This window comes from Camelus bactrianus, chromosome 22, assembly GCF_048773025.1.
Source record: "Camelus bactrianus isolate YW-2024 breed Bactrian camel chromosome 22, ASM4877302v1, whole genome shotgun sequence".
Lineage (NCBI taxonomy): Eukaryota > Metazoa > Chordata > Mammalia > Artiodactyla > Camelidae > Camelus > Camelus bactrianus.
Window position 1 is genome coordinate 467,199 of NC_133560.1, and position 23,876 is coordinate 491,074.

The 23,876-nt window shown below is 41.2% G+C and overlaps 1 long non-coding RNA gene across 1 annotated transcript; it reads right to left on the reverse strand.

Annotated features, from left to right (window-relative positions):
• Positions 1-4,236: 4,236 nt before the first annotated feature.
• On the reverse strand, positions 4,237-14,915 carry LOC141574711 (uncharacterized). Its single transcript, XR_012501728.1, has 3 exons — positions 14,788-14,915; positions 11,700-11,873; positions 4,237-4,892 (listed from the first exon to the last, which is right to left on the reverse strand). It is a non-coding gene; the product is annotated as an uncharacterized LOC141574711 (long non-coding RNA).
• Positions 14,916-23,876: the final 8,961 nt, after the last annotated feature.

The following is a 23,876-nucleotide window of genomic DNA, read 5'->3' on the forward strand; positions in this document are numbered from 1 at the left end:
CCACATTGCTGCTCACAGTCATCTCCTTTATCATATGAATGTGAGGAGCCTACCACTAGATATGTCCCCAAACCAATGGGATGCTGTAGAAAACAGAGTATTTCTATGTCTTTTTCTTCTGGATTTTCTCAGGTTACCAGAAAGAGATTGACTGATCCCTGAGGGTGGATTGGTCATTTTAAGACAATATTTGGGGCAGATAAGGCAAACATATAGAATTTAGGTCTTTCTAAATTTTACTTCTCTTTCATGAGTCTCTTTCTGATTATTATCACCTGCACTGATCCATCTCTTCATGTAAGTAGTACTTGGTTGTTTTCTATGTGTTCACCTAAGTTCTGAGCTGCTTGAGGTCAGAAACCAATATTGATGCTTTTTGACATTGTTCTTGATATCTAGCATACTGATGGGCACAGAATGAGTGCTTAATAATTGTGATGAGACTTCTAAACACAAATTTACACTTTGAAAAATTTGGCTGTGGAAATAGTGACTGAGTCTTTTAGAATTTTCTATGAACAGAATAATAAATGTATATAGGAAATTTATAAAATATAGATGGGAAATAAAATACAGCCGCATCATTCAGAGACACAGCTTCTCTTTCCTTTCTCTTTCCAGATCCATGCAGGTGACAGATCTTTCTCTGTCCACCTCTGATGGAGACTATATTCTTTACTGTCCAGTAGCATATTCCCTTTGATTGTCTCTTAGGTATGCAGAATTGCGAGCATATTCGAACTTTCCTTCTTTCCTTCTGTCAAATTCTTGTCAGCAGTTTTACACACACACACACTCTTCCCCCACCACCAATCTTTTGCAGATTATAATCAGGAGTTCTTCAGGCTTCTGCCTAAGAGGGTGGACTTTGCAGACTGGTGGGCCTGGGTTTGAACCTTACATGATCACTTTGGATAATTTTCTGGATTAGTTAAAATTAGCTGCCAGTTACAAAGACTGCAAAGAACAGTGGCATAAACAAAGTGATGTTTGTTTCTCTTTCACATTAAAAAAATTTCTAGAGAGACAATCCAGAACTGGTATTATGATTTCACAAATCTCCTGAGGCTTAGGCTGGTTCCACTTTTTAGGTTTGCTAAACATCAGATGAGGTCCTCAATCTCATAGCCCTAGATGGAGCTTTATCCATCACATGCAATGTAGAAAGGAGGAAGGAAGGAAGGGAAGGAGACAGAGGAAGGCAAGCATCTATGATCTCTTAAGGAAATTTCCCAGAGGCTGTCATACACTTCCTGTTATATTTCATTGACCAGAATTTAGTATTGTGACCTCACTAAGCTGGAATAGAGACTGGGGAATGTTGTCCTTATTCCAGACAATACTCAGCTGAAATGTGGGCGGTTCACATCCTTAGAAAGAAAGGGGGAAAGGAGCATCGGAGTAGCCAAATACCAGTTACTCTATACCACTTTTTTCTTGACTGTTATTACCCATCTCACAGGAGTCTTAGGATTAAAATAAATGTTACTATGAAAGCATCTAATACAGTATCTAGCATAAAACAAGCTTTCGGTTAATGTTAGTTAATATCCCTCCTTATTCCTTTTTTGTGAATTTTCTCATTTCCCTGATACCCCATCATTGGCATCCAAATTCTATTTTAAATACTTGCCCCAGTTGATGGTACTAATCTGTAGTCTTGTACCTTTTCATAAGAGGGAGCAACAAATACATTATTATTCAATGTCAGCATTAATTTTTTAGCTTAAAGTTTGGCTTAGATTTAAGACATAGCTCTTGGAATCAAATAGACCTAGATATGAATCCTGGCTCTGCCACTTAGTCAGTGTCTAACCCCAGCCTCTTGCTGCCTCCATTTCCTCATCTGTGACCTGGGGTAAGATTCAGATATGAGGATTAAATGAAAATAATAGAGAGAGAGCACCTGACAAATTAAGTTGTAGTTTTTCTTATCTTTTTAAATTTGGCCTAATCTGGGTGAACCTTTTTGAAAATGAACTCTTATTCCATTAAAAAAAAAAAAGTTTTAAAATTGGTCATCTCCATACATATACAAATGAGTGTTGTTAAATTGTTAGTCAAACCTTTTGAAAATTGTCTCCAAAATCAGTTTAAACCCAAATAGCAGCAAAGTCTTTCTTGTATTTTTTTTAAAGAAAAAAACAGCATAGCTGAGCCTTAACCTTATTTAGCCTTGATTTGAATGATTTTTGGCAGATCCACTCTTAGAAGCAAAAACGTTTCCACCAATGAGTATATTTCATACCATCTTTCCCCCAGTGGCTAGTTGTTAAGCCCCTACTGTGTCCCAGAAACTGTGCTAGTTTCTGGGGACATATTGGTAAGCAGAAATGCACATGGTCCCTGCTGCTGTGGAAGTCGCAGTTACTGAGGGAGACAGGTGAATCAATCACTGAAAATAAATGAAAAATTGCCATTATTAAAGTTGTCAGGTAGGAGACATACCGGTGCTGTGAAAGTATGTGTGAACATCTTATGATCCAAGTTGAATGGTGATTTTAGGAACAAAAAATTTACCAGTCAATTGAAGTGAAGAGTTGTTATGAGCATATGGTTTGAAATGAGCTCAGACACAAGGTGAGCCTACCCTTGGCATGGACCAAAACATGCCACAGTCTCCAGCACCACTCCAAAGAATGCATTTCATGGTTTGGGGCTGTATTTAAAATAAGTGCCCGATATATATAACTTCTCAATGTGATACTCTGAAAGGGGCTACATAACTTAGGAATAATCTAATTATTTCATAATGTATTCATGCTATATTGATAAATATTAAATTCACATACTTTTTTTTTTGATACACCAAGCAGAGATATCTGAGAAAATTGGCTGTAAAGTAGGATCTTTTCAGAGAGGGTCAGAGTGTTGATCTGCATTACCTGTAGTGAGAATTTGAATTTGAAGCCATTTGGCTGAATGGGGTGGCATAAGAAACACTTTTGACAGAATAGGTAGCCCACAAAGTAGCAGTGGAGGATGACCACAGGATGAGAGGTGTGAGCAGTGTGTTCCAGAGAGCAGGCAGTACTGTGCTTGGGATGGCCCATCTCAGAGCCAGCAGGCAGCCCCAATGTCCCATCTCTCCAAGGCATTCCAGGTTCACATAGACAAGAACCCAGCTTGGCACCTTGGCAGTGGGGTACCATTTCTACTTGTCCTGTTCAGCTGAGCTAACGGGGCATCCTTTGGGGAAAATGTTGCCTCTCTGGTCTCTTTTAGGGGTTTGGAAGTTGGCTGGGAGGCTCTGTTCCCATGTAACATGTTAGGGCATGACTGAGCCTCGGGGGAAGAGCTGCCTGCCATTGGACTGTAGGTGGTTTCTTGTTCTGAGCTGATAAATTTAAGATGAATTCCATTCATCTAAAGATTTTTAAGTTCATCTCTGTAGGCAAACCTAAATGAGTTTTAGTTAAATGAGGTACCAAAATAGGCAACTGAGCAAGGGCTTGTCTTCCAAAAGCATTTGTGAGTCATGATGCAGTTTCTAGAGGCATAGTGTTGTGCACGGTGGGCAGGTTCCCAGCCCTCCCCAAGAGTGCTAGGTATTTACCCTAAGGCATCACAAGCCTTTCACTTTCACCTTCCCAGGAATGCCACTGGAAATAGGAATTTCCCCAGCTCTTCAATTGCTCTGTAATTGGAATTCCTCCCTCAGGATGCAGCAAACTTGTTTCGACCTCAGGGACTTCTCAATTGCTGTTCTCTGACTAGAAAATTCTTCCCCTAAGAATCTGAATGACTGCTTCCTTCTCAATGGAAGGTCAGCTCCAGAGTGACCTCAGGGATACTTTCCCTAATATCTAGATAAAGTATCACTGCCTGCTACCATCATAGTCCTTCAGACCTGGGTTCATTGCTTGCTGACTTGTTCATATTCTGTTCCCCCCAACACAAACACAAGAATATAAGTTCTGTGAAAGCATGGTTCTTGTCTCCCTTGTTTACCTGTTCTTAAGCTTGGTAGAGAGTAAACTTCCCAACCTGCTGCATGTGATAGTAGGCAAAAAGTTTACCCCTTTGGACATAAAATAGGGATAACATCACCTGTGCTTCCTGCCTCATAGAAAAACTGAGGACCTGGAGTTAGTGTGCCGAAGATACTTTCTCTCCCAGAAACTTGTGACCAATTTTTTGATTCCATATATATATATATATATATTGCAAATATCAATACCATTTACCCAATTACATAACCCCAAAAGTCTTAACTTAACTCAGACGACTGATAATTGTCTTCCAACCAGCAGTTCAGTTTGTATTCTTTCCCCTCTTCCACCTCCCAAATTTGTCATCCACACTGCAGGAAAATAATTGTTGTGGAAGGCAAATTCCACACCAATACTGCTTAGTTTAATAATCATGTAATGACTTGCTTTGCCACAGGATCATGTCCAAATACCTTGAAGAACCATGTAAGGCAGTCTTCCTCTGTGTGCTTCTGCAACTCTCCAGCTTCACCACTTGCCCTTCTGTCATTTCTAAATCATCAGTGCACACAACATGGACAGAATGTGCACAGTCACGTGCCATATGCACCAACCATCCCAAACTGTTTGCAGTGCAGAGAGGAAGGATTCCAGGTGGCTTCACTCCCCTCTATCTGTGGTGTTCACATTGCCTTGTCAAACACCTGCCCATCTTTTAAGAGTCAGTTCAAGTGTACCTATTCTTAAAGAACATTCCAAACACTTGCCCTCTGCCCACCACTTCCAAGAGCTCCTCATTTCTTCCTCTGCACTGCCTCTGAGCCTTGTAGTATGCCTATTATAATACCCATGCCAGAGATCATCTCTGCCTCCTCCTCAGTGCTCCTTCATGGTCAAGTTATTTGATTCATCTCCTGAGCTTCCTGGGCCAGGCATTATACTTGGCATGTTAATCAGTATCTGGAAAAGAACAAAACAACCAAATTCAGTGTACTTATTATCTAGTAGAGGGCTTCATTCAATAACATACTTTTGACTGATATTTGAAAAATTGAAAGATCTCCTTGAAGGTTAGAGTTAGGAAGAAGGGATATTGTATTTATGCTGTTAATAGATATCAGTTGAATGGCCAAAATATTTTGTCAATGAGCTAGTGTTAACTGAACATTTACTGTGTTCAGAGTTCTGGATGTGGCCAATTGCAGGGGATGCTTGAAATAGCTTTTGGACATTTCTGAAATGACTCTGGCTTTATCATTTCACTGGGTCAAAATGTTAAATGGTCAGCACAGGTTCTCAGCTTCCAGGCAGTTTAGAACATAGTGCCTGAATGTTTTTTCATCCACTACCCTCTTAAAAGATTTTGAAACACTGTGTCCTTTCCTCATCCATTTAAAAAGATAATATGTAAAAATTTTATCTTGACTTTAAATCATTATAAAAGATGGTGCTTCTTACATTATAAATATTGATTTACAAAAACCACTCTTTTTAATGTACACAATGGAAGCTAAATTAAATACCAAAGTGATTTTGTATCTACCATGTCATCCATATAAAAAAAAAAAAAAAAACCACACATTATAAACAAACTCTTCTAGAAAAGCCAGGAATTTTACATAGTTGTTTCCCTTGCAGAACTCATTTCATTCCTCTTCTCCTATATAACTTAATCCCCATATAACATTCTTGTGTTTGATATATTTTCTTGATTACAAGTGCATTCTTAGCTCACTCTCATCCATGTACACCCATCCCTTGGCTCAGGACACCTGCTGGACATTGGTTGAACATCAATTTCACCTTTTCTGTCTCTTACTTCAAGAGACAGAAAAGGTCCTCACAAAATTGGGAAGGAGGAAAAAGAAAAGTAGAAAAGGAAATCAGTGCAGGACCTGACTTTTGGTGAGGGAGCCAAAAAGGGGAAAACTCTTTTACTGGGACACACACAGAGAGATCAGTTGGGATTGAAGGAGATCCAATGAGGGTGAAAGGAGTGCACAGCAGATGCCTGGCTGACAGAACTGAAAGAAACCAGCACAAAATATCCCTGTAATAAATCCCCAGACCTTGACTTGAGCTTTTTATGCTGAGCTAGGAATGTCTGCTGAAGCTGAGGGAGAGGGCTGAGGCTGATGGCACAGACTGAGTCTCATGGGGTTGGAGTGTGTTGTTTTCTGTGATTGGTAGTGTCTATGGAACAGAACTGCCTGGGACCTGAATTCAAAAAGCAACATTGCTGATGGACATGGTGTGGATTATCTAGGTATCTCATGGACATATTCACTATCTCTGCAGGTCCAGGGCTCAATTTGGCATTTTTGCAATAGAAGAGAAGCACGGTTCTATCAGAATCATCATAATTTTGGTCTGAGAGACCCAGGGGAAGTTCGGGTTGAAATCAGAATCCATGGCCAAAGAACCTGAATATTTCATAGGCACAACTGTGATTTTTATTGGGTCCAAGGCAGAGGGTGTGGATATGCTCTGTGGTTGTCTTGGTGGTCGCATGCCACAAGGAAGAGAGAGCCAAGAGCAGAGATCTGGGTGCACAGAAGGGGAAGTTGAAGCCTTTCCATCAGCCTTGTCTACTACATGAAAATGTGACAATAGGGATGGCACTGACCTGATACTGCACTGAGGACCCAGCTGGGGGACTGAAGGATCATTACAGGAGGCCCTAGTGCATGACATCTTTAGATTTGTTTCCACTGGTGTTTCTGTGTAGAATTTGGACATTCCCATGGCAATAGAAAGGGCAAAGGAACTGTTATGAGTGTGTATTGGAAACATTCCAACACCACATACCACAGCCTGCACCCCAGAAATGGTTTGGAAGTCTCAATTCCAATAAAAGGAGAAGCCCTAGCCACTCTCCAATCTGTGATAAACACCTAATCAAAATGAGGCTCTGTTAAACAACAAAAGTAGATTGTGTTCACCACAACAAAAACCACATTGGCTATCATAGAAATAACAGGCAATGCACTCACAAGAATGACATGGCACCACACCATACCAAAAACAGATCTCACAGCAATATCATGGAAATGTGCGCAGCCAACATAGGAAATCTTCCACTTAAAAAAAGCCCTTCAAGTCTACAACAGATAACTGACAATCTTTAACCCATAAAGATAGAGAGCTATAATAAAATGAAAAAGAAGAACGATTCCCAGACCCAACCTCCAACACACTTGGAAACTGAACAAAAAATTAATTTAAAAAAGGCAGCATGTGAACACCCTTATCTACAGAAGAGACTGAAATAAAAATTAGATTATGACTACTTCTTAAAAAAATAGTTTTAGTTTTCTAAAATGTCTGAATTTTCAAAGCCACATTTTATATTCTCCACCACCTTTTTCTTGTCAATGAGCCTGAGTAAGGTGTTCACTCAGTGACCAAGAAGATCTCAGGTGTTGTCAGCAGGACCTAAAGCAAGCCTCCTCCTACTTGCTTCATCAAAAGAAAATCGACCTATAGTTCCTGCCACTGAGCCAAGAAAACAGGCAGTGAAAAGACATTCAGTGTTGTTAATCATCAGAGAAATGCAAATTAAAACCACAGTGAGATATTACCTCGTGTCTACCAGGATGGCTATCATCAAAAAGACCACAAAACCACAAACATTCAGCAACAATGTGGAGAAAATTGAACCCATATACACTGTTGGTGTATAGTTTATACAGAGACTAGTGTGTGAGAGCTGAGTCCTGGAGGCCTGTGATTTATCCATGAGGTCAAGTCATTGCAGGCAGCATGGGCTGCTTGAAGCCAGTTTTCAGCCCTGGCTGTCCATGTGCATCAGTCTCCTCAGGAGCTGAGTCCCCCAAAATCACAAACCCCCACCCAGAGATTCTGATATATTTGGCCCAGGCATCCTGATTTGAAAAGCTTCCCACTTGATTCAATGTGTAGTCACATTGAGAGACACTGTGAGCAACTAGTTCACTCTGGGTTTAGTCAGTATAATTTATACACCCAAACTAGGAAAAGAAGGAACAATAGAAATGCAAACTATTACAACCACAATGGAAAACAGGACGGTGGCTTCTCAAAAAACTAAAAATAGAACTAATATATGATGTAGCAATTCCACTTCTGGGTATTCATCCAAAGAAAATGAAAACATTAACCTAAAAATATATATGAACCCCAATGTTCATGGTAACCTTATATACAATTGCCAAGATATGGAAGCAAACTAAGTGTCCATCAACAGATGACTGGATAAAGAAGTTGTGGTATATATAAAATGGAATATTACTGAGCCATAAAAAAGAATGAAATGTTGCCATCTGCAACAATATAGATGGACTTGGGGAGTATTATGCTGAGTGAAATAAGTCAGACAGAAAAAACAAATACTGTAGAATATCACTTATATATGAACTCTGAAAAAGAAAACTAGTGAACATAACAACAACAACAACAACAACAAAAAACAGACTCACAGGTATGGAGAACAAACTAATGGGTATCCATGGAGACAGGGAAGAGGGGAGGGCAAGACTGGGATAGGGAATTAAGAGGTACAAACTACTACTTATACAATAAATAAGCTACAAGGATATGTTATACAGCACAGGGAATATAGCTGATATCTTATAATAACTCTAAATGGAGTATAACCTCTAAAAACTGCAACCTGGAACTTATATAATATTGTACATCAACCGTACCTCAATTAGAATAACGTCGAAGACCAGTTTGCCCCATGTGACCCAGGTCCCTCCAGTTTTGCCTCCTTTTCCTATCTGTAGGGCTCAGTGTCATCATCTGTTAAATAAGGTACTCAGGCTAGAAGGCCAGCTCTACTTCAAGAATTTTGTAAATCTATTGAAAGCAAACTATAATGATCAAATGAGAAAACTCAACCCCAGCATGAGCAATCCTTACTGCTGGCAGAAGTTCCATCTCCACCATGATGAAATGAGGACTAGATAGTGCACACATGTTCCTTGCTTTCATGGAAAGGAAGACACAGCTGATGTTATGTGAGATTTAAGAAGTAGGGAGAACAAGCCACATACTGCACTAAACTTAATACTCTCATCTGCCTTTGCTTTCCATTCCTTGCACATTTACTGGAGGTGAGATGTGTTTAATTAAGGTTATATACCAATAAAAACCAAATTATTATTTGCTTTTACCCATCAAATTTGTCTATATAGAAAATGTTTTCCAATAATAAAAATAACATGTATTAACCATAAAATTTCAAATAATTTTAAAACACAAAGAGTAGAAATTAAGAGTTATCCATCTCTTGCCCAGATATATTTTATTTCCTTTAAGGAGTTTAACACATATCATTCAATACCTTTTCTTATATATATATATACATAAAGTATATTTTAAATAAAATGAAATAATACTATGTGTAAATTTTACAACTTGCTTTTTCATTTGACAATATATACTGTAGACATCTTTTCATTTGAATTTACATTGCTTTACCTCATTCTTTTTAAAGGCTGAATAGTATTCTACTGTCCAGATGAAATAAACTGTATTAAGCCCTCCCTACTGAGCCTGGTCCTCTCCCCCCTAAGGTGCAGGCCCCTGCATCTGTGAAGGGGAGACGTGGTCTTGGGGGAAGAGCAGGATGTGCAGACAGAGGTGAGCAGGCAGGGAAGCAGGGCCAGCTGACTGCCACTTTCTGCCCCTCCCCTCTGGCTTTCAGCAACACTTCCTTCATCCTACAGTTACATGAACTGCCTTTTTCTCCTTTCAAGTTTCAAAATTCCCTGCACTCAAAGAATTTTGGAGAAACATTACATGAGCATTTTCTGATTGTTCATTTCAGATTCCTCCTTCTCTCTGACAACAACACATCTGGCACTAATCTAAATACTCATGAAGCAAGACCAGCAAACTCACAGAAAGCAAGAGGGGAAGGACCCCCTTGATCTTTCAGGCAACATGGAGGGTTAAAATTGTCCAATTTAAAAATACAGCTGGGCAGATAAGAATAAGAGATACTAGAATATTTAAATCAAATGCTTCTGGCTAACTGAGTTATATTGCCAAGCATTTAAGTCACCCTCACTCCAAGAAAAATATTTTACCAGGAATCAGGCCCTTAAAAATCCTATAAAACAGAAGTCAAATAGGACTATCTGCAGACTGATGGTAAGGGTCTATTATTCTCAGAATGCTGGGCCTTTAATTTCAGAATGAAATCCAAGCATGTTACCCAAGCAGCTTATACCTTATATAGCAGATGGTGGACATCAATGGGACAGTTCTGTGTTACTTTGTCAACAACATCTGAGATGGATTGCATAAAATCCAGGTTGGTGAACAGAATTTTGTACAGATATAAAAGAAACAATACACATTTCTCTCAACAACTTTTTTAAAATGTAACTTTAACAAATACAGAATTCACTATGCCTTTTAAACCATCACATTGGAATGAATGTGTCAAATTAACCCAAGTGACTCTGTGCATGGAGTGATGGTGACATGTCCCTTCAAGAGATGAAATGTGTGGGTTTAGAGAGGGAAAAGAAATCAAACAGTAAAGAAGACAGACCAGCCCTGCGTTAGAATACACAGTGACTCAAACTTTATATGAGATTGTAAAAAGCAAGTGCTCAGTGTATGTGGCATGTAATGAAAAATATTGTAGATAATGAGCATGTGATGTATAGACACTAATGTCATGAAAAAGTTAGCCAGGATATAAGAAAAAACCTAGTCAGTGACTCACACTGTAAATCTGAGCTAGAAGACTGGGAATGGGGAATGGTGGTGGCTTCTAGGTGAAACAATCAATATGGTAATAACCATGTTATTAACTAAAAAATCTTACATTCAATTCCATAAGTGAAATAAGCTAAAGTATAAGTAATTCAATTACAAAATTCTTAAAAATGCTTTAAAAATCATGAAAAGTGTCAATGTGCTCGAGGGAAGAAGAAGGTGCCATGCAGCTGTTCACTGGACTTTGCTGGTTTATGTCTATTTTAACTGAAGACTATCACGAGCGAATGAGTGCCGTGATATCAGGTACTGTCAGACATCCATTGTGTGCCATTTCCCTGAACAGTCATACACATCGAAGAACAGGCAGTGGTTTGTATTTACCTATTAAATGTAAACTGAATGAGGCAGAAAAATATACCAAAATACAAATAAAGTCCATTTTACTTAAACCTTAAAATATTGCCTCTTAGTTACTGCTTTTACAAACGCAGTAATAATTCTTTGTGACTACTTGCTAAACTGATGATATCTTTAATTCTTCTTTCCAAGGCTGTCCTCAGACAGAAGCTTTATCTAACTTGCAGCAGGGAACACAGCAGGACCAGCTGTACTGGGTTAAATGTTGGACTGGGGATGGATCGTCATGTGTGATGGGAAGGTTATATGTACGCTATCGTACTCTTATACAGAGGCAAATTCCAATCAATCCTCGAGATTAACTAGTTTTCTTATCAGTAGGAGATGAATTTCAAATCCATTCTCTTCTATTGCTCTTAAAGCTTCTTCCTAACCACTCTTGGTTTAACCAACCATTAACTGTTTAACAGATAGCCAGACCCAAAGAGGAGCATGAGGAAACACCCAGTCAAGTGCGTGGACCATGCAGGAGCCAGAGCAGCCACTGAAGCTGCAGCCTACACTCCCAAGGTCCTCCCTGAAAGGTGGCCACCTCACTTGGGAGCCCAACGGGGAGCCACTCTTGCACACACGAGGTGACAGCATTGCTCCACACACGTCATTCTCTGCACACTCAGAAAGCAAACGTCTTACCTCTGGGTGAAAGAAAATTTCAGGGCCTGGGAAACTTTCCTAGCCAACATCGATAATGAATTTCTTCTGGCTTATGGCATTGTTCCCTGTTTGCTGTTTGATCCACTTCCGCTGATCCACGTCATACTTGGCAAACTTCTTGACTATATTGGGGCAAATGTGACAGTACTTCTCCTGCAGACACACACACAGAGATGTCACCAGGCATTAGCGGCCACCCAGTCTGCCCTCCGGCAAACACCCAGTAACTCCAGCACCACAAACCCCCGACATCAGTCCTGCCCAATGCCACAGCTCCAAGGGACACTTACTGGGCTCAGTGATGTCTAACAGCTATGCTCTGGCCACGTACTCTGCTTTCTTTCCAGCTCTGCTATTAGTCCCAGCCTCACTGTGTCACATGTTGCTGCCTACTATCTGAGATGATGTCTGACGGTGCCTATCAAGTCCCTAGTCTCCATCTCCTCTCTTCTTACTCCTTGTATGCCCCCACGTGGCACCTGCCCAGGCACTCGCTGCCACCCACTGGGACAAGCAGACCCGCATCGCAGCCCAACCCAGATCTGAAGGCAGCAGATCTGGCCCTGTGGTCACCACATCCGATTGGCAGGTGGTTAACCTGCTCTGCGGTCTGACACAGCACACTCAGTGGCTCCATGACAGAGAGTTAGTGAGTGCCTAGGCACGTGGGATGCACAAGTGAATAAAACACACACAGACCCCTGCCCACTGGCCCATACACTGGCTGAGAGTCAGAGTAACAAGTGACAGTGATAAATAAGTAAATGGCAGAGCACTTTATAAGGTGCTGGGACCATGAACCAAAGGAAAGCCCGACTTTGACATGATGGAGCTGCCACACATTGGGGCATGAGAACCCGCTCAGTGCCAGCCCCAGCCTGTGCTGTGCAAAGTGTTTCCTCAGCTGGTGATGCCTGACTGGGGGTCTCTGGGTTGATCATCTGTCCTTAGAGCTAACCTCACAAGAACAGCAGTTGGCCCCTGGGTACCGGATTCTGAAAGTCAGCTTCCTGTGGGCCAGGTGGGCTTTGTTCAATGCCTGCACTTTGTCAGGCCCAAAGCTGGTGCTCAGGAGGACCTCTGAAGTCATTTTCATGATACTAAGTTCAAAATTTCTTAGAATCACTGAAATGAAACCTAATACCATCCTTGGTATACTCTGCACAACTCTAAGACTGATGGGCCAGACTTGCTACACACCCCTGTTCTCACTGATAACTGAGTGAGTGGGTCACCCCATACAACTTCATATCTACCAGGCTGAGGGCAGAAACAGTAAGTTGTCCTAAGACACCAGGTCAATGTCTCGCAGCAACTCAGAAGCTTAACTGAAGGCAGGAAGTGCCTCCACAGTGTTGATGGTGTGCAGTGTGTCAGCCCCAAGTCCTGGACCACCACTGTCCCCACCAACAGAATCCACGCATCCACAGGCCCACTCCTGCCCACAGGGGCAACAAGACACAGGGTAACTCTGACCCACTCCCACAGAGGGAAGTGGGGCAAGAACTAACTGACAGCAGGGATGGGGTGGCTGACCTGCAGGGAACACAAGGAGCTCTTCCACTGCCTACCTTCATGGCTGAGTGATACCTTGTCACTGCCCAAATGGGCCAAACCTGGTTCAGGGTCAGAGATGGACCCCAGAGAGCCAGTGAGGAAGGTAAAGCCCACCACGAGGACTAGGAGAGCAGCCTCTGTCACAGTCAGCATACTCAGGGCCCTTCTCACCTGCATGGCCACCCCGACAGTCAGGAGCCAGAGGCTGTGAGACATATTGGTAACAGGAATGGGGAGGTGAGGGAACTTGGGTCAACTATCCAAATTTATTTCCTTGAAGAAACACAAGGAAAGGACTAGGGGAAGTTCTAGGAAATATTTTAACATAAAAAGAAAGTCTTATGCTACTTCTGTAAACCTTCCCCCAGGGGGAAAGGATTGACTCCCATGGGCTGCCCAGGATCACACACCCAAGCTGTGAAGTGACCCATCCCTGGAAACTCTAGTCCTGGGCACACCCGGGCACCCAGCCACCCTACTCACATGGGCCCTGACTCGCACCTGTGCACCCTGTCCTAAAAATACCTCTCCATCCACCAAGAGTGTCATGCAAAATGTGGGACTCCCCCCAGGCACTAGATTTCCTTCAACCAGCTTGTTACTGGGTGCAAAAGTGGGAGGGAAGGGGGGAGGCTAACCTCCCTTAAACTCCCCTGCAGCTCAGAAACTGTGTGTTCAAGGTCACATGTCACTTCCATGCTTAAATTTTTCTCCAAAAACAAAATCTTTGCTCTTTATATAATAATTATCCTTGTATTACTAAGAATCTCTTCATTTTGACTAAAACAAAACAAAACAGTAATTTGTCCTGATTTTGCAACCTGAAGAGAAAATTGCTTTGAAAGGGGTCTGTCAACTGCTACCTACAGAGTGACACAAAGACCAAACCGATGGATCAGTCAAGTGGGCAATTTAAATAAGGACCAATGAGCCATTTTCCTCCGAATCTTACTGATTTAATTTTAGAGCTTCCTGTAACTCCTCCAGCATGGTAACGGAGTCTAGAAAACACAGGTGGACTCTGTTCAATGATTCACCCTAGAACAGCATCACTCTGAATGGTAATTCTCAGGGTACAGAACCACACACAGCAAGAGCTGGAAATGAGTTTGAATTCTGGCTGACTGCACAGGATTCCTCACAGTCACTGCTGCTGCTGTCTGCTCCTTACTCGGGAAATGAAGCCTGGAGGGAGAGGTGCAAGACACATTGGCTAATTGAAGGTTCTGTCTAATCAGGCTCCAATTAAATGACGTTGTACTAGGCAGGATGCTCAATACCAGTTATCAAGCTGCTCTCATTTACAGCTGGAGAACTCCACAAGCATCCATGTTCAGAGAAGAGGCTAAGTTTTCAGCCCCTTAATTCAAGTGGTAAACAGATGGAGACCCACATTCATGGGGAGGGGAGGGAAGGCACAGTGGGAGCAGGGGTGGTGGTCACAAGGGGAAGTGTGCAAACACTATTTCTCTCTCACAACCAAACTGGCCCATTTCCCATCTGTTTTTACCTTAATGGCCTTTGTGGTCTCCAGTGGTTGCTCAGGAGGGATTCCCACCTCCCTCTCACTTGGCGGCTGTTGAATGAAATACATATCTCTACCTGCAATAGGGATGTGTTTGATGCAGCTTCCAATTACCTAACCTTCCACATGGGGAGACAGAGAGGCAAAACACCATGTGAGTAACTCCAGGAGGAAAGCCCTCCCTGGACTGTAAGTTAGACTCCTGCCCCCACCTGCCCTGGCAATGCAAGCATTTACTGAATCTCCACTCTGTGCAAAGCTCAGGACTGGGGGAGGGGGAATAAAATGACCATGCATGCAATTCCATTAGGAGAACCTGAGATGCTCTGTAAGCAAAGTGGCCTTTCCATTAGGAATGTGAAGAGAAAACCACAGAAGGCAGTTAATTTCCAAAATGCTGCTGTCTGTCCGAACAATGGGTCATTTTATTGTTCCTCTAACAAAAAGGAAAAAGTTTTAACTATTAATTTTATAAACATTTTTATTGAGTTATAGGCATTTTACAATGTTTTGTCAAATTCCAGTGTAGAGCACAATTTTTCAGTTATACATGAACATATATATATTCATTGTCACATTTTCATTGTCACATTTTTTTTTTTGCTGTTTAACTATTAATTTTTAAACCAACTACAAATTGGCTTGCATTTAAAAGTCAACCACCTGGTTAGCATGCAGGACTTAGAGTGTGACAACCTGGACTCAGATCCTGGTTCCACATCTGTGGGCAGAGTAACCATGGCCACTTCTGTTAACACATATGTTTCAGCCTTGGCACCTTCACCCATCATATGCGGTGAGTGGGTACACAGAAGAGACCCAGTGACAGGCAGCGGGTCAAGTACACAGCATGGTTTAAGCATGCATTATAGACTCAATAACCGATCTGCTCACTCTAGTAAGAGCTGCACTTGGTAGGAAGGAACAGTCTGGCAGGTACCCGTCAACCCTATGCTATGTGAGATCCATGCTGGGGGGAGTTTGGATCCGCTCACCCAGCTGCCCTCCCGGACCAGTGACCAGGCTGTCAGCCATCACCAGCAGGAAAGGGCCAGGAGCTGCTGTGTGGTCCCAGGTCCTCACCAGCCCCCTGGGGTGCCACTCAACATGCAGGTAACAGGCTGGGAAGGTCCAGCTCATGCTGGTGGGAGTAGCTGTGCAGAGTGGACAATGTCCCCACCTGCACCAGGTAGAGGAGGCACTCTGAGCTCCCTGATGGCACTGGCTGCTTGTCACACACTCATGGAGACAGAAGGCTGGAGCAAATCCTCATCCATCTGACAGATGGATCAGTTCCACTATGTACAAGCACAGTTACCACTGAAGTTGCAAGAACAGGTGACTGAATTCCTCTTATGTCTTCTGAGGTGCCCAACTTCTAGAAGTGAGAGAGTGTGTAGCCTTTCTCAGGAGCCCAAGCCAATTGTAAAATATTTAAGATCAAGATAAAAGATATGTACACATTATTAAAATAAAAAAATCATAAGAACAGTAGCTCTCACAAACAGAAACTATTCACAATTTCTATACTCAATACATTACATATAACATTTTCTAAAATTAATTCAACCCATGTTGAGTATCAGCTTCATCACAGATTAAATATATTAAAACAAACCACAGCCAATGGTAGGAAAACAAGTAAGTGAGTTGTGCTACACCCACATGATGGGCTGTCAGGTAGTTACTAAATATCTTTCCACAGAGTACTTAACCATAAAGATACATCAGGGATAAGTCAATATGCAAAATACAACCTCAGGAGCACATTGTACAATTAGAACATGAAATCAGATGGAGGGTATCCCAACTGTGCTTAAAATGTGTGTTGTTTGTCTAAGAAAAAGAGCTCAGTAGACTATACCAAAAAAGTGTGGCACAGTCCTCTGGGCAGGTTTGTGGGTCATTCTATTTTCTTCTTTACATTTCCCCATTTTACCTAAATTTTGTACAATAAATGTAATTTTTATAAATAGGGGGAAAAACTGCATTAAGAAACAGAGAAAAATTTGAACAACAACTTTCTCTGTGGGCCTGCACGTAGTGTGAAACTTGTTTCAGATGCACAGGGGAAGCCAGGAAGCAGACCCACAGGCACAGGCCCTGACCTTGGCCTGCACTGACCTCTGAGGACGTGACCTCAGAGAGGAGCCAGGCAGGACCACACAGCAAGTGGCACATAAACACCTCACACCCAGGAGGGAGCAGTGTTCTGAGACTGGATGAAGGGGCTGCGAGCACAGAGCGTGCTCTGCAGGCCTCCTGCCTCTCCTCACCCCCGGGCAAAGGGGACACTGGCAGGGTGCAATGACAGAGGGGAAAGATTTGGCTTTTTCCTCCTGACTGTAGACACATCAGCCTCCCCCTGCAGTGATTTCTGAACTTTGAGGTATTAAAGCACCAGCATATTAGTACATCATCTCTGCAATGTCCTGAAATAAAACAGTGACTATTTTTAAGTGAAATAAATGAATTGTTTTTAAAAAAAAAACTAGTTTGCATTTTTTAAATTTGTCTTAGTTGATTTACAAAATTCTGTTAGTTTCCAGTGTATAGCATAGTGATTCATTTATTGCATTTTTAAAAGGAGCTTAGCACATAAACACACAAACCTATATTTGCACAAAAGATACTTGTAATACACAAAATAACAAACATTAGTATCAGGGGTTGCCTCCAAGAAGGGACGTGGAGAAGGAAAGGCAGGTCTGAATTCCCAATGTAACCCCCTCCAGATAGCTTCAATTTATTAAAAAAAAACTTTAAATAATTCATTTAACTAGTCCATTGTACCAAATATATGTATATATATATATATATATATATATATATATATATATATAGTCTCTTGAAGCCTGAATTAGAAATCACTTCTGTTATATTTTGAAAATTAAAACCAAAAAGTGACATTGCAGAGCATCCTACAAGTCAAGGTGAACAATCTCTCCTTCTTGGCTCTTAAAAAATTTTTAAAAAGCAAGAAACAAATCCTCTCAAGAGGATTGTCACAGAACACAAAATCATCCTCCAAATGTTCATGTGCCGCACCCACTGATATCCAGATTACAGTTCAGAATGAAAGCCAGGAAAACCCTCCTGGCAAAGTGACACCGGGGCCAAGCAGAGCCCAGGGACACCAGACGACTGCTGACACCAGACTGCACAAATCTGCTACTGCAAATTTCTAACTGCCAGTGCCACAGACACTAGGCATCTTCCACTTTCTCACACAACTGTGTTTAAAGGCTCTTGTTACCTTTGCTAAGTACAGGTATGTCTTCAAAAGTGGTGCTTTAACAGAAGGGTTTTTTCTTTCACTGCTTCCTTCACCTCAAATCAGGTTAGGCCCACAGACAGAGCAGAACTCGGTGCCCTTCTGACCATTGGGATAGTGTGAGTGACCCCATCCCTGCTGTCAATGATGATTCCTGTTAATGTGTGTTCACCAACTTGTCATGATGTCCACTACACAGCTAAGGCCAGCACTGCCTTCACAAATACCACAGAGACCATCAGCATGGGGACTTTCTCAAGTGTTCCACAAGCTTATCTTCAGGTTGGAGCAATAAGCCCTTTCTTTCTTACTGAGTCTGAATGACCTTTCCCTTCCCTACCTTCCATTTTCCTCCCAAATCCAAATTCAAAGTGGACAACTAACATGTAAATTCTGTGCACTTAATCTGGAGGAGTCAACTTCTCAGTAAGATAAATCAAAGCTTTGCAAACAAAAGCCAGAGACAAAGGAATTTTATTGTGGAATCAGGAGGTTTTAATTTCTAATCCACTGGTTCCCAGTGTGGGTCCACAGATGGATTGCAATAAGATTACTTGTGGGGACTTTAGAAAGACAAAATACTGGGCCTGGCACCCAGAAATTCTCATCTGGCAGAACCAGGATAGTGGTTCTCAACCAGGGGCAATTTTGCCCCCAAGGAGCACCAGGCAATATCTGGTGCCATTTCTCGCTGTCACACTTGAGGGAGGGGAGGCTGGTGGTGGTGCTTTCCCTGGTGGGTCAAGACCAGAGATGCTGCTAGACATCCAACACACAGCTCAGTACCCTTCCCTCCCCTGAGGACTGCCCGATCCAAAATTTTGAGGCTGGAAACCCGTGGTCTGATATAAATTCTGAGAATGTGTATTTTGAAAAAAACACTTTTGAGGAGACCTTGCTGCATAGATCACTTTGAGAACCACTGAGCCAGTGTTTCCTGAAGTGTCTCCTACTCCATGGAACAGAAACAGCTTAGGGGTGGGGGAATATTTCTGGTTAAATTTGGAAGTGGTGGAATAAACAGAGTTTTCTAATGTAGGCATTTTCACAGCCTTTAAGACATCACTGTCTACTGAGAATCACCACACAGAGGACAAAGCATGTGGAATCTTCCAAGTTAAACATCTATGCAACTCCTCCTCTTTTTTCCTACAAGTAAGGGAATAGAATATGCAGGAAGCATTTTGGAAAACAATTTTATCATTTATTCCCCCAAATTTCAGTCAATTCCCTTATATAGAGGCAGATACATTACACCTAAAAACAACAAACCCCCCCACGAAGAACAAGCAGCTTCAGGGGAAGTTCTGCAAACTCATGGAACCACAGGAGCTCAGATCCACAAAGGGAAACCCTTGAAAGACATTTACTTTGTTTCATTTTGTTTTGTTTTAACAGATTCTATAGTATATTTTCTTTTTTATGATCAGAAGTAAAAAAAGCCAAAGAACCACACCTACATCTTGATCTTGTCTTCCTGAGGATACCTTAGATTTTAATGAATGTAAACAGACAAAAGCTGGACAAACTCTACACCAGCAGTAAAAACATAAATCACAGAAATTGCTCTGTACAGTGTTTGAGCTCAGACCTGAATGGGATGAGTTCATGTGCACTTGAGAGCATGGGAAAAGAAACCACACCACACAATCTTACAGAGGCCTCTAGAATCACCATTTCTTCCACATTAGACAACTAAGGTCACTTGGGAATCATGAAAGTCACTTGTCCTTACCTGAACTGCAATGTAGAGTCCCGGTACATTAAATAATTTGAACATAATTTCTGCAAGATATTCTTTATTTTCTGGTGTATTCAGAGGAGGTTCTGTCTGTAAGGAAATATTCACTATATTTAGTGTTCACCCAAATTTCATGTAATTACATCAGAACAGCAAAATGTTAATCTAAAAGCATGTTCATTAAGATGCTGTACAACTCCTTAATTTGACAGACAGAGTACACCCAGAGTGATTGATTAAACATATTTTGGCTGTGAGGTTTAAAATCTTTGAGAGAGTAAAGCCTCTCTAAACACTTCTGCTCTGACTAATCCACCCCAAAACAAGAACAAGCTACAGAAAAGGAAACTCCACCTCGGATAACAGAACACCCAAACACCGTGAATCTGAAGAGATGTGCACTGAGCTGCCAAGGGCAATAACAGCCCCACTGAGACCAGATGAGTGAGGACATGGAAAGAGAACACCAGTGACTTCAGATACCAGGCAATATCCAGTTCTCCAGAGAAGAGCAAAAGCAGAGAGCCCTTGCTTGGAGTCAGAGCAGTCTGAGCAGCACAGCTGCAGGAGCCTCGCTCCCCAGGTCGCTCCACTCAGAGCACAGGCAGCAAGGTGAGAAGTTACACCTCCACCATCAGCTGTGAGAAAGACAAGCCTGGGACAGAAGCTGCTTCACCCAGACACTGCCCACCACCCAGCCTAAACCCGACACACAGCCAGTTCAGAAAGAGATCCCCTCACTCAAAGATGAGGAAAGAACACAAAGAGACTAGCCAAACACCATATAAAAACACTCAAAGAAGAAGAGAAGGGAGAGAGAAAATAGGAAAAAACAAATGGCAGATAAAAAACATGTACCCAGAAAAATATAAAAATAAAGCAGATGAATATCATGACATAGATATCCGAGTTTTTTAAAATGTCTATTTAAAATAATAACTATTATCTAATAGGAGGAAATTAACAGGATTACAGAAAGATAAAAATAAATAAAACTGCTTTTTGTCATTCAGCAATATGTTGAACATTTTTCCATGTTAATAAATATGGATTTACATCACATATTTAAGCTAGGGAAAAAAAGAGAGAGAAAAGGAGAAAAAAAAAAAACAAAGAAAGGAAAAAAAATCTAGGCCTTTTGGCAAAAAAATAAATAAATAAAAATCCACATTACCCTTTGTTATATACTGAGCTGTGTGTCCCAAAACTCTTATGCTGAAGCTGCAACACTCAGGTGACTGTGTTTGGAGATGAAGCCCCTAGAGGGGTAATCCAGGATCAGTGAGGTCACAGGACAGCACTAACATCTCTGCAGGATAAGGCAGAGAGATCAGGGAGCTCTCTCTCACTCACACACAGAGGAAGAGCCACACAAGGACCTGGTGAGAAGGAGGCCATCTGCAAGCCAGGAAGAGAGATTTGATCATAAACCAACCATGATGGCACCTTGATCTCAGACCTAAAGCCCCAGAGCTGTGAGAAAACAACTGTCTGTTGTTGAAGCCACTCAGCCTATAGTGTTTTGTTAGGCTTATTGAGCAGAGCAACATACTCTATAAGCAGGAAAAGGGCAGCCTGTCTTGGCCATTGGCACAGCTGCATGCAGGACACTGGGACACACAGGGCCACATTTACAGACTTTTCTGGCAGGAAAATATGACCCCAGAATTCTATATCTGGCCACACTGCCAATCAAGTCTGTTGCAAAAACAAAATATCTTTAAACATACAACAACTTGAGAGAATTTGGTTTCTATGAACCCTTCATGAATTAACCATCAGACAATAAGCTTTAGCCAAATAATAAGAATGCCCAAAGTACAGCCAAAGACTTACAGTGAGCAAGTAGTCCATTTAAGATGTAGGGATAAATGTTTTTCTTTTCTGGGAGAATCTATAGCTATAGAACAGAATGTAAATATTATAAATTAAAACAACAGGAGTAGTATCAAGTTGACAGGCACAGATGGAAAGGAGGAAAATATAAAGACACTGATGCCCTTGTGTCATGGAATCAAAAGATATTGTTTTCTTGGTAGAGCAGCAGAGACACCAGTAAACATAAAGTCACAAACATAAATATCAGAGTAAGTTCACTAACATAAACAATCAAAAGCAGGTGATAGAAGAAAGGAGGAGGAGGTAAGAAATGTGGCCATGTACCAACGTGGTCACTAAGCACAGTAGGAAGTAATCATCCCTAAACAAATACAGGTAAATATCTTATACAAAAGTACAGTTATGTTAAAATATGTTTTACCAATTATCAGAACGAATATGCACCCAATAGAAACCAAAGAGAAAGCCAAGCCTGAGTTTTAAAATATCCATACATAAATAAAACACACTAAAACCAGAAAGCACAGCACCAGAAAAGCAGCTGTGACCACACACACCTGCCACACAGCCCAGGCCATTTCAGCACGGGCAATGGGAGAGCTCCAACTCCAATCAGCCCAGCTACACCCCACCTTCGATTTTACCAAGTTTGGAAAGTGATTTCCTCTCTCCATGCATAATTAGCACTGACTTCACAGGAGTCTAAACAAAGTGCTCATGGCAGCACCTGGCATGGGGAACGTACTCAGTGAAAGTGCATTATTATCACTAAAATCATTAGCATGTACCAGTGAGAAACTCACCTACTGAAGAGAAAGTCTCTGAACAAAGACTATGAGACAAAATCAAATTCCATTGTCAAGCCAAGGGACATCTAAAACAAGGTGCCTCAGAGAGGTGCACAGTTGTCACAGCTTCCAAGATCAGAAAAAACATAACTGCACATAACAAGGAACTGATTACACAGATTAGGTCACATCCATAAAATGTAACACTTTGCAGCAATTAAAAAGGATGGGCAGTGTGTCTGCAGATATGAAACAATATCTACTATAAATTTGCTACATGAAAAGAGGCCTCTCCATACATACACATTCTTAAATATACTTCTGTATCTACAACATTTTTTTAAAAAAGCAAGGTGTATGAGGGAGAGAAATTAGCTGTTTATGGGCACAAAGTTTTGATCTTGCAAGATGGAAAAGTTCTAGAGTTCTGTTACATCACAATATCAATGTAGGTAACGTTACCAAATGATACATTTAAAACTGTGTTAAGTGTGTAAATTTCATATATTTCAAATTATAATTTCTAAAATTTTTAAAGTAAAAATCAAAATGTACCATAGTATGTCAATTTTGTTACCATTTTATGAATCAAGTTTATGTATAATCCATGTGCCTGCACATAATTATTGCTGGTTAAGCACCAGTAAAATTGGTTTCCTCCAGGAAGGGGATCTGGAAGGCAACACAGAAGTGGGAAAGAGACACTCTTGCACTGGAAATCGTACTGCACCTTTTGAATTCTGTGCTGTGTGTATGCTAACTCTTCAAGCAAATAATCAAATCTGGCTATCAACTAGCTGGGGGCTTTAGTTTATACTCCTGTCTGATACAAAGCTCAAACATCATGCCCCAAGTAAGTTTTAATTACTCTGATTAGAATCAATACACTCCCTGAATGGGAGAGAGAAAGCAATCTTAAGACATAGACAAGAAATAATAAAGTCATCAAAAGCAGATTGTAAGTAAATGATCTAAACTTTATTCAACAACACATTACTTATTTTAATGTGCCTACCTCAAGGGGCTGAGATCAAATTAGTTAATACCTTAATGTTCCCAGTACACATTTAGCACTGTGTTAGTGATTACTATATCAGATTTTTTTTTTTTTTAGTTTTCTTTCATTTAAAGCACATGAAGAATAGCTGTGGATTCCAATATTTAGGTTACAATATATCTCCTTATGGCACCTCCTATCAACCTGAAAAACAGGCCTAATAACTACCTACCCCACAATTGTCTGTGGGATTAAATAAGTGAGTTAATTCATGCAAATGCTTGGTGGGGAGAGGGCTGGGCCTTTAGCAAGTGCTGAATATATCAACAATCAACTGTAATATCAAGAATATATCTCAGGCCAGAAGAAATTGAATGTATTAACTCCAGAGACCTAGAGTCTTCTCTTACCTTGAAGAGGAATCCAAGCACCTTA